The sequence below is a fragment of the Pristis pectinata genome, chromosome 13 (genome assembly GCF_009764475.1).
Source record: "Pristis pectinata isolate sPriPec2 chromosome 13, sPriPec2.1.pri, whole genome shotgun sequence".
Taxonomy (NCBI): domain Eukaryota; kingdom Metazoa; phylum Chordata; class Chondrichthyes; order Rhinopristiformes; family Pristidae; genus Pristis; species Pristis pectinata.
The window spans coordinates 47436947-47449497 of NC_067417.1; the positions used below are offsets into that span (position 1 = coordinate 47436947).

Here is a 12551-nt window from a genome sequence, read left to right on the forward strand (position 1 = left end):
GTTTCCATCTTCTTCAGTCTCTCCAAATTACTGGTAAATCTCTGTATCCGTATAGTGACCAGCTTTGGTTGCAACAGACCATAAGAGCGTGAGATGCAGAAGTAGGAGAAGGCCATTCAGCCCATCGAGTCTGCTCTGCCATTCAAAATGCCTGATCCAACATTCCTCGTCCACTCTCCTGCCCTTCCCCCATAATCCTTGATTCCCTCACTGATTAGAAATCTCTCACTCTCAGCCTTAAATATACACAGAGCAGCACAGTGGCGCAGCGGGCAGAGCCGCTGCCTCACAGTACCAGAGACCCGGGTTCAATCCTGACCTCGGGTGCTGTCTGTGTGGAGTTTGCACGTTCTCCCTGTGACCGCGTGAGCTTCCTCCTGATGCTCCGGTTTCCTCCCACATCCCACAGGCGTGCGGGTTAATTGGCCACTATAGATGCCCCTTGTATATAGGTGAATGGTAGAATCTGGGGGGACGTTATAATAAAATAAAATAAATTGGATCAATTTAGGATTTATATAAATGGGTGGTTGACGGCTGACATAGACTCAGTGGGCTGAAGGGCCTGTTTCCATCCTGTATCTCTCTATGACTCTATCACCCGAGACGCTGACTGACCTGCTGAGTATTTCCAGCACTTAATGATCTTATTTACGAATTGCAACATCTGCAGTATTTTGCTTTTGATTAATTCATATATTAATGTGAAACGATAGCCCTGAGACCAGAAAAACTTGCTGATAGATGTGGAATGTCTTGCTGCTGATATGCATGTGGTATTTTTGCTTTGGTGAATTTTAATTTATTTCGGACCTATGTGCCTGGAAATCGGAACACTTTCTCTTACCAAAGTGCATAACCCCACACTCCCCTACACTGTATTCTATCTGCCACTTCTTTGCCCGCTCTCCCAACCTGTCCAAGCCCTTCTGCAGGCTCCCTGCCTCCGCGACGCTGCCTGTCCCTCCACCGATCTCGGTATCGTCTGCAATAGTTGAATATAAAGGCAGGAAGGTCATGCTGAAACAATTGTTGTTTCACGGTCTCCTTCACCTGGCGAACAGGTGGTTGACCCTCCCCATTGGATGCTGGGAATCTGGCAATGTTCATCCCTGCCCGATCCCATGGGAGAGGAGGAATATGACAAACTGTGCTGACTTGAAGTGTGTCAGAGAGGGAGGCCGTAGATTTGCCAGACTTCACCTCAGAGCCTCTGTGCAGAGGTGCGTGACCTGAACAGCAGCAGTTCTAACCACGTCGAGTGACTGGAGCCTTGGGCAGTTATGGTCTTCACTGTGTCCTCCATTACCTGAACAATGCCAGACCAGTACATCAGCATGAAGATCCTTCAGAATCAGATCTATTATCACTGACTTAAGTGACGTGATATTTGTTGTATTGTGGCAGCAGTACAGTGCAAAGACATAAAACTACTACAAATTACAAAAATAAATAGTGCAAAAGAAAAACGATTAGCGAGGTGGTGTTCATGGGTTCATGGACCGTTCAGAAAGCTGATGGCGGAGGGGAAGAAGCTGTTTCTGAATCATTGAGTGTGGGTCTTCAGGCCTATGTACCTCATCCCTGATGGTAGTAACATAAAGGGGGCATGTCCTGGATCCTTGGTGACGGATGCCACCTTCTTGAGGCACCGCCTCTTGAAGATGTCCTCGATGGCGGGGAGGATTGTGCCCGTGATGGAGCTGGCTGAGTCTACAACCCTCTGCAGCCTCTTGCAATCCTGTGCATTGGAGCCTCCGTACCAGGCGGCGATGCAACCAGTCACAGTGCTCTCCGCCGTACATCTGCAAAAATTTGCAAGTCTTTGGTGACTTACCAAATCTCCTCAAACTCCTAACGAAGTTTTTTGTTGGTGCTGTTTGAAACAGTGTTGGAGAGTTGGCAAAGGCTGCTTCAATGCTGCAAAAACAGTGTAAATTTGCTGCACCCCTGTTACTTATTTGGTAACCCACCCTTTATCCAGAATCATACTCCCATCAGCATTACTTTTGATTTTCTTGTCAGCAATTCCAAATTAACACTGACTATACTTTAATAACTTGATCGTGTCAATTTTTTTCAAATTTGACCCAAAATAGAGCACATGCTGCAATATTCATCAAGGGACTGTTGGAAGGGCCTAACATAATGCTCCCTCCATCTTACAAAGGGCAGCACAGTGAGTAGACCTACTGCCTCGCAGCACCAGAGACCCGGGTTCAATCCTGACCCCGAGTGCCATCTGGCTGAGTTTGCATGTGGGTTTCTCCCTGTCGCCTGTGGGTTTCTTCTGGGTTAGTCAAGTAACAAGATTTGAGCTTCGAGTCAAACATCGTCCACTGAAAGGTGAATTCAACCAGCCACAGTGGCTGTATCAACAGTTATACCACAGGCTGGCTGTGCTTCACTTGTGGTGAACGATAGAAATATACAAAGTAATGAGAGGGCCAAGGTAGGAAACGTTTGACCATGGCAGAGATGTCTGAAATCGGAGGGCAGAGATCTAAAGGAAGGGGTAAGAGGTTTAGAGGGGATCTGAGGAAGAATTCTTTCACCCAGAGGATGATTGGAATTGGGAACGTGCTGCCTGAAAGAGGAATGCAGGCAGATACTCTCACCACATTTAAGAAGCATCTGCAAGAGCATTGGAATCACCAAGGCATCGAAGGCGATGGACCAAGTGTTGGTCAATGGGATTGGTGCAGATGGTTGGCATGGGCCTGGTGAGCAAAAGGATTTGCTTCTATGCTGACACATGGTGAACCCAACTTTTAAAGGTCTATCCGCTCAAGGCTATGAGGGAGGGAAGGGTTAGATAGATCTTAGAGCAGGATAAAGGGTCTGCACAACACTGTGGGCCAAAGGGCCTGTACTGTGCTGTAATGTTCTATGGTCTATATGTATGACACTTTAGCTCTAAAACTATCGGTCTCAGTCTTGAGGATTCCAGTTGACCCCAGCATCCACAGAGAGCCCTCCATTTCCACAGGACACAGGAACCGACCACACTCAGTTTATCAGTCAACAATGTGCACCTTAAGGTACCCATGGACTTGTGGCAACCATTTGCCATGTTTTCTCGTCAGATTAGTTTACAGTGAATACAGTGAATTGTATATAGCTTGACCCTGTGTGCTTTAACTCTGCCCATGGAACAAAAAAAACTCCATGCAAAGTTCCAGGTGTGTGAGTGTGTGTGTGTGTGTGTGTGTGTGTGTGTGTGTGTGTGTGTGTGTGTGTGTGTGTGTGTGTGTGTGTGTGTGTGTATGTGTGTGTGTGTGTGTGTGTGTGAGAGAGAGAGAGAGAGAGAGACAAGGAATTGGCAAACACCAAGTGCCTGGAGGTGACTAGGCCATGCGCTGGAATTGAGTGGGGTTGGAGGGGCACGAATAGACATCCCTAATGTTATCGGGTGAATGCATGGGGGGGGGGGGGGGGGGGGTCTGCTTGCCCAACTTCTACCCAACATGCCCCTAAGCCGACTGTAGTTAACGGCTGTCAGCCCTCAGAAGAACAGCTGTTTCTCGATGGAGGATGTGTGCCAAGCTAGCTAACTCTGGTCAGTAAGCTGGACCTTTGAGCGATCCCATTCAGTGTCTCCTGATGGCCAGTTACGTGAGTTGAGATGCAGATCAGCCGTGTGTAATGGAGCAGGTTCAAGCTGCCTGCTCCTTGTCATGAGGGAGTTGTGTTAACTGGTATTTCAAGGCTTGAGCAGTAGTACGTTGTGCAAAATCTCATGCCTCAAGCTTCATTTAAACTCCATGTTTTCAAACCCTGTAGCCTTGGCATGGATGAGAATCACCACTCCTCTCCCCTCTCCTGGGTCCCTGTTCCAATTATATTAGGCTCTGGTGACATGGCACCTGGGGTATTGTGTACAGGTCTGGTCTCCCTGCCGAAGGAGGGGCACAATTGTGATTGAAGGCATGCAGCACAGATCAATTCCTGAGGTGGTGGGGTTGTCCATTGAGGAGAGGTGAAGCAGACTGCCCTCTGCTCTCATGGCCTTAGCAGAATGACAGGTGGCCTCATCGAAACGTGCAAAATTCTTCACAGAGCAGATGCAGGGAAGATGTTTATTTTCTCTTGGCTGGGGTCTCTAGAACAAGGGGCCACAGTCTCAAAATAAGGGGTCAGCCATTCGGAACAGAGAAGAGAAGAAAGATAAGATTTCTTTATTAGTCACACGTACATCAAAATACACAGTGAAATGCACCTTTTGCGTAGAGTGTTCTGGGGGGCAGCCCGCAAGAGTCGCCACGTTTCCGGCGCCAACATAGCACGCCCACAACTTCCTAGCCCGTACGTCTTTGGAATGTGGGAGGAAACCAGAGCACCCGGAGGAAACCCACGCAGACACACGGGGAGAACGTACAAACTCCTTACAGACAGCGGCGGGAATTGAACCCAGGATTGCTGGCGCTGTAATAGCGTTATACTAACTGCTGCGAGGAACTGTTTTACCCTGAGGATGGTGAATCTGTGGAACTTTCTACCCAAGGGGCTCAGTGGTTGAATATACAGTCATAGAGTAATGCAGTGCAGACGCAGGCCCTTCGGCCCAACACATCCATGCTGACCATGGTGCCCACCTAATCTAGTCCCAATTATCTGCATATGGCCCATATCCCTCTAAACCTTTTCTATATATCTATCTATAAATAAATAAATAGATAGATTTATATATATATATATATATACACACATATACACCTATATATATATATATCCAAATGTCTTTCAAATGTTGTTATTGTACCTGCCTCAGCCAATTTCTCTGGCAGCTCATTCCATGTACCCTCTGCATGAAGAAGTTGCCCCTCAGGTCCCTTCTAAATCTTTCCCCTCTCACCTTAAACCTGTACTCCTTCCCTGGGAAAAAGCTAATCTATACCCCTCATGATTTTATACACCTCTATAAGGTCACCCCTCAATCTTCTACGTTCCAAGGAATAAAGTCCTGGCCTGCCCAACCTCTCCCTGTAACTCAGGAGGCCCTCGAGTCCTGGCAACATTCTTGTAAATCATCAAGGTAGATTTTTATTTAGTAGGGGATATGGGGTGAGTTCAGGAGAGCGGTGGTGAGGTAGAAGATGGGCTTTGATCTTGTTGAGCAGACACAAGGGGCTGAATTGCCTTCTCCTGCTTTTTTGTTAATAGAGTAACAGAGTCATACAGCACGGAAACAGGCCCTTCGGCCCAACTGGTCCATGCCAGCCAAGATGTCTACCTGTGCTTATCCCATTTTCCTGCATTTGACCCATATCCATCTATTCCTTTCCAATCCACGTACCTGTCCAGATGCTTTTTAAATACTGTGATTGTTCCTGCCTCTACCACCTCCTCTGGCAGCTCGTTCCATATACCCGCCACCCTCTGTGTGAAAAACCTGCCCCTCGAGCCCCCTTTCAATATTTCCCCTCTCACCTTAAACATGCGCCGTGCTTCGATTTCCTATGCTGTGTTAGCTTTTGTTCCCGCCCCTTTACGTCTTCATTTGTCCTTCCCGTTTCCCTCCCCCCCCGTCCTTCCTTCCCGCCCCCTAACACCATGGCACCAATGCCATGAAGCACCCTGCATCACAAGACCCATCTCCCTGCCAGCCAGCAATTTTTGAACACAAGCCCATAAGTGTGTGTATGTCTGTGTGCGAGAGAGCGATCTATTGCAGAAGTCCTGTGAACGATTCAGAGATAAATCCTCCACAAGACTCCAGCTGCTGAACCCCAGCCACCATTCAATGCTATCTAACGCATGGGAAAGTTTTCACTGCACAACCTAATGGACAATCGGAAAATGAGGTAAGGTGTTAGCCTGCAAGCAAAGGCAGTTTTAAATCACCGTCAGCTGCAGTTTCGGATCACTATCAGCTGCAGTTTCGGCAAATACAGCAAATCAGTGCAACAGAAGATCGCAGGTAAAACAAATTTAATTTCCCAAACTGAATGCTACCCTGTGTCTGATGCATTCTGCTGAACAGTATCACCGCCAGTTCAACCATTGTCAGTGGAGGAACGGTGATCCGAGACTGTAAGGAGGCATTAGACACAGTGCACAATCCTATCAAGCAACTGAGCGAGCTTGTTCCTATCGACGGACAGGAGAAACAGATGTTGCCAGCTCAATGGATACTTCCTCGCTTTATTAACAGTCTGAAGACGGCATTGAAATCACAAGCAATGTGTCTTCATGTGATGCTTTGATCGCTGAGTTTTCCAGCTCTCAATGATACTGTTTCCTGTGGGCATTTGTTATAATATAGATTTTAAATGAACAAAAGAGAACAGCCTATCTTATGATTCCTGCTGCAAATAGTCTGCTCAGAATGTACAGTTCCTGACTTGCTTAAATTCAATAACCATTAATTGTTGGCAGCTAATGGTACCCAGTGCATACGGTCGTAGCACTCTTTGTTTGTTTTACTTTGGTAGTCACCATTAAGAGTTTAATAAATAGCGCTTTTCCAATGTATGCTTTTTTTTAGAAGATAAAATGTTTTATCTTGGTTAGCCTGATCAGTCAGCCGTGCTGAGACAGGTAGCTGGTTTTTAGTCAAAAAACATAGTTAGATGCCACTAAGTAGTTGACAATGCCTTAACTGTTTGTGTGTTGTAAGGCCACTAGGGAATGACTTGACCCTTTAAAGTTACCTACACTTAGCTCAGGTTTTATTAAGTGTAAAGGTGAAGATCTGATACTCTCGTACATGAATTATACGGAAATTATAAAGACAGCTGCTGCCTCCGACTCAGTTTCAAGCTGTGTAACATCAGGATTGAATGTCATACGTCAGGCAACAGTCACTGTTTGGTGAGTCACAGTGGCACAGCGGTTAGCATCGCTGCCTCATATGTCCAGGGTCCCAGGTTCGATCCTGACCTCGGGAGCCGTCTCTGTGGATTTTGTGCGCTCTCTCTGTGACCCTCGTGTTTGTGCTGGTTGGTCGTTTAATTGCCTGCTGTAAGTTAGTGCAGGTTAAGGTGCAAAACATGAATTAATGAGGGAGGAGGAGTTGCAGGGATACATGGGAAATAAGGAGATGGGGCATGGGACTTATGGGATTGTTACCCCGGGACCAGCATAGGACTGATGGGCCGAACATCCTCCTTCTGCGTCAGAGCAGTTTGAAGTGATGAGGTAGGTTTAACACAGACCCCGAGGTGCACTGCCATCAATATGACAAGCAAACCTTGTGACTGTAGCGGAGTTTTAAAGGATTCGCACATGAATATCTGCTTGCAAAGTCCTGCTTCAAAATTATCCTTGCATTTCAACAAAGTTCAGGTAATTGAGCAGACGTTTATGCTGGGAGCTCTGGCCAAGAACATTGTAATGTTAACACCAAATTTCAACCCATTCCGAGATGATTAAGAACGCAGAACACCCGATCATAGGAGCAAACAACAGCTTTCAGCGCAGACAGAGGCTACTTGGCTCATCTTGACCGATCCATTTCCAGTGCTCGTTTCCAGTCTGGTTGGTCCGTGCAGTCGCACGGAGGCTCAGGACCACTTTGTACACAATCCGCTCCCTGCTGAGCCACACACTTACTCGCCTGGCTGCTGTCAGGCGACTCTGTGGATGTGCAGGGGAGGGCGGGATCTCGGAAGATGAAATGAGGTGGAGGTGGGCTGGATCAATCGACGGAGGAGGCAACGGGGAGGAAAGCCGGGGGATGGAGACTAGCAGCCAGGCTATAGAGAGGGGGTGACTGACAATGAAGGAACGTGCACGACCTCTCCGAGCAATCTTAGAATCATAGAGAGAAACAGCACAAACACAGGGCCTTCGCCCCGCTGAGTCTGCAGATACCCTCAACCATTTTCCATTAATCCTACACTGATCCCATTTTGACTCCCATCAACTCCCCCCAGATTTTACCACCCACCTCCACACTAGGGGCAATTTACCTACCAGCCTGCACGTCTCTGGGACGTGGGGGAGCACCCACGCGGTCACGAGGAGAACGTGCAACCTCCACGCAGGCAGCACCTGAGGTCGGGATCGAACCCGGGTTGCTGGGGCCGGGAGGCGGCGGCTCTACCCGCTGCGCCACTCTGCGGCCTTTGCTTCCCGAGTTCATTCCCCGTGACGATTTGGTTGCGTGCTCCTCTTTGACAAAGAAGAAGGGAGGCACGTGGCTCCTCCCTGTTCGAGTTGCTCGGAGCGGTCATGTGGCCGTCGATGTTGTGGTCAGTGGTTGAGGGAGGACAGAAAGGGGAGGGCTTTGTCAGATCAGTCAACGAGGGTGAGAAAATAGTGGATGTGTTATCGTCAATCTCACCAGTACACCCTTCCCCTTCTGTCTTTGCACAATGAATAGGATAGCCAGCCACAGTCCCAAAAGAAGACAGGATTAATTCCTCCTACACAGTTCTATCAAAGCAGCCCAGATGCTCTTAAATTGATTTTATTTCCATTTCAAAGCCTTTCCTGCCAGTGATTCTCCTGAGCTCTTTGAAGTATACAATCAGCGAGGGAAGCTTTTATACCTTCCAGTTTGTATTATATATATTCTCTCGTTGTCGGCACCCATGTGTGATTGAAATGCCCATATGAAGGTCAAGTGCCAGTTGAATCCAAGAACACATTATATTGTCACTGTGACAGCAGCCATGTGAATGTCTCTGACCGTGCGCAGGCAAATAGAGCAGGGCTGCCGAACTTACAGAGGACTCCTAATTTCAAGAACCTGCATGAAGTATCAGGACGAGCACTTGAATCGCCAAGGTGTAGGATGCTACAGACCAAATGCTGGAAAGTCAGTATTGATAGGTAGTGGGCATGGACATGATGGGCTGAAGGGCCTGTTTCTGTACTGGAGACACAGAGTCATAGAGTCGTACAGCACAGAAACAGGCCCTTCAGCCCACCATGTCCATACCGACCTTTTTTGCTTACCTACACAAATCCCATTTGTCCGCATAGGCGTGCGTCCTTTTATGCCGTGTCTATTTAATTGTCTAAATGTCTCTTAAACATAGTAATTAAATCTGAATCCAACACCCCCTCTTGGCAGTGCATTCCAGATATCAACCACTCTCTGTGTAAAACCTAACCCTCAGATCCCCTTTCAATCTCCTACCTCTCATTCTAAACCTATGCTCTCTTGTTTTTGATATCCCTTCCCTGGGTAATACGATTTGACAATCTACCTTACTTGGGCCTCCCATAATCTTATATACCTCTATCAGGTCACCTCTCAGCCTCCAGGGAAAACAAGCCCAGCCTGCCCAATCTCTCCCCATGACTAAAGTCCTCCAATCCAGGCAACATCCTGTGGAATCTCTTCCTCACTCTTTCCGGCTTCTGACTCTAGTAACTTGCACCTTCATGCTTTATCATAGATCAATATGTCCGTGCAGTTGGCTTGGTCTTGGTAGTGTCCACAGGTCTAGAATCCAGTTAATTTTGCTGATCGTTAGTCAGGTTTAGGAAACGACGACGTCTGGTATCCAAGCTGAATTATTTTGATCAGTGCCTAAATCCAGTCTCACCTCTTTAATGGTTTGATGCAGATTCAGAACAAGATATCCTTAATTATGGAGACCAGGACACTCTGCAGTACTCCACATGTGGTCTCACTGGAGCTCTGTAATATTGAATCAGAACTTCCCGACTATTGTATTAAACTGGAGAGGGTGCAGAAAATATTCACGAGGATGTTGCCGGGACTGGAGGGCTCGAGTTATAAGGAGAGACTGGACAGGCTGCTACTGTTTTCCCTGGAGAAAAGGAGACTGAGAGGTGACCTTACAGAGGTTTGTAAAATCATGAGGGGCATAGGTAAAGTGAATGTTCTCTGGGTAGAGGAGTCTAAAACTAGAGGACGTAGGTTTAAGGGGAATGACAACACAGGAAAGCTCACACAGCATAGGAAACAGAAGCAGGGTGCATGTTTAAGGTGAGAGGGGAAATATTGAAAGGGGATCTGAGGGACATCTTTTTCACACAGAGGGTGGTGGGTGTATGGAACGAGCTTCCAGAGGAGGTGGTAGAGTTAGAATGTTCAAAAGACGTTTGATCAGCTACACGGAGAGGAAAGGTTTAGAGGGATATGGGCCAATCGCAGGCAAATGGGACCAGCTTAGATTGGCATCTTGGTCAGCATGGACGAGTTGGGCTGAAGGGTCTGTTTCCCTGCTGGATGAGTTTATGGCTCTATATTCCGTACCCCTTCCAACATTCCATTGGCCTTCCTGATGACCTGCTGGACCTGTGTGGCATCCCTTTGTGTTTCCTGTACTGGGATCCCTCAACATCTGTAAACCTCTTCCATACCTCCTTCCTGGTGGTGCTGTCACATTCCCCATCCCTCAACTCGACCTCTTCTGTTATTCTCACTTCAGCATTTCTTTTTGCACCTCCCATTTGCCCTGCAATCTTTGCACCATTCTGCTGCTTTGCGCTCGTCGCTGTATTTATTGTTGTATTTTTCATTACACTGTTTACTCTGTGAGCTTCACGTGAGTAAGGAATTTCATTGCCCCCTGGGGTATGTTGCAATAAGTGAATATAATCTAATCCCCATTTTGTAGTCTTGCTCTGTTTAGATAATTTGCTTTTTCTTTCTTCCCTCCAAAGTGGAATCCAAAGTCATTCCAAAGTCCAAACTTTTCCCAAATTATACTCTCTCCACCAACTTCTTGCCCACTCACTTAACCTGTCGATATCCCACCGCAGGCTCTGTGCATCCTCCTCATGGTCTTAGCAATGGCTGTGGCGCCGTCACTTGGAGGGGTGGACTGGGTGCATCGATGTTCGGGGTTGGGGCAGGAGGTGATGGTTTCAGAACACAATTTCTCATTTATTTTTGTATTTCCTTGCAACATTGAAGGAGGTTGTTCATCCCCTCAAGTCTGCTCACAGAAAAGTGCCCCCAATGAATGAAAATTAAAAAACTCATGCAGATGCTGGGAATCCGAAATAAAAACAGAAAATGCTGGAAACACTCAGCAGGTCAGGCAGCATCTGTGGAGAGAGAAAAACAAAGTTAATATTCCAGGTCTGAGACCATTAAGGCATTTTAATCTCTGACAGAGTTTCCAACTTGAAATGTTAACTGTTCCTCTTTCCACAGATGCTGCCTGACCTGCTGAGTACACACATAGAACATATATCCAATGGTTTCTGTTTTAACTCTTCAAACTAGTTCCCCCCACACTTACTTCCCTGTTACCTATTCTCTGTCACATGCCCATTAACCCTCCAAATTGTCCTGCCATCCACCTACGCTGGGGGTAACTTACCAATTGACCAACCATCCTGCACATCTTTTGGATGTGAGAGGAAACTAGAGCAATGCAGTCACAGGAAGAACATGCAACCTCCACACAGACAGCACCAGAAGTCAGGATCGAACTCGGGTTATTGGAGTGTGAGGTAACAACTTTACATGCAGCACCACCCTTGCATCTCCATGCCATACTGTGGAGGGAGGAATTTGAAATAAAATTTAAAGAAAGGAACTTGCAGTTGTACCGTGCTTTTCAGTGTGGTCTGAAGATCTCCAAAGCCATTGAAGTGCTTTTGAAGTGTAATCACCGATGAAAGATTGGAAATTGCAGAGACGTAACTGCAGCCCAGACCCTCACGCAAACCAGCCTCCCCTCCATTGACTCCGGCGACACTTGTCGCTGCCTCGGGAAAGCAGCCGACATAATCAAGGACCCCTCCCATCGGGCAGAAGATACAAAGAGCACGTACCACCAGGCTCAACGACAGCTTCTATCCCGCTGTTATAAGACTCTTGACTGGACCTCTTGTACACTGAAAGATGAACTCTTGATCTCCCAATCTCCCTCGTCGCGGCCCTTGCACATTATTTGTTTATCTGAACTACACTCTCTCTGTAACTGCAACACTATATTCTGCATTCTGTTTTTTTTCCTTTTTACTACCTCTATGTACTTATGTACGGAATGATCTGTCTGGATGGCACGCAAACAAACACTCTTCACTGTATCTTGGTACATGTGACAATAATAAATCAATTCCTATTCCAATGTGGCAGCTAATTCAGGCACACCATCTCACTAACAGTGATGTGATAGTGGAGAGATTAAAAAAAGTACTTAAAATCTTCTCTTTAGAATTCATTACCTATATTTCAAGAAAAAACATAAAGTCCATTTCCAGTCTGCCTCGGAACTGTTCCTGCTGCTATATCCAGAGTCGGATTGTGATATCCTTTGATCGTTTGGCCGTCTCTGAAGGGTTAGTTGAATGCTGTAGTTGAACAGGTGACAAATTGCCCAAAGAGGTCTCCACTCAGACCTGTTTATCAAAACACTCCTTGGGTTTCTCTCTGAGGAGTGAATCAGAATCAGGTTTATTATCAGTGACTTAAATGACCTAAAATTTGTTGTTTTGCAGCAGCAGTACAGTGCAAAGACATCAAATTACTATAAATTACAAAAATAAATAAATAGTCCAAAATGAAAGGAGTAATGAGGTGCTGTTCATGGGTTCGTGGACCGTTCAGAAATCTGATGGCGGAGGGGAAGAAGCTGTTCCTGAATTGTTGAGTGTGGGTCTTCAGGCTTCCT

The 12551-nt window shown here is 46.7% G+C and overlaps 1 protein-coding gene and 1 pseudogene across 4 annotated transcripts in view; one reads left to right on the forward strand and one right to left on the reverse strand.

The window, feature by feature from the left end:
* LOC127577400 (RNA-binding Raly-like protein) overlaps positions 1 to 12551 on the forward strand; it is a 666428-nt gene that overhangs the window by 531382 nt on the left and 122495 nt on the right. The window lies entirely within an intron of this gene.
* On the reverse strand, positions 6558 to 6630 carry LOC127577547 (uncharacterized; annotated as a pseudogene).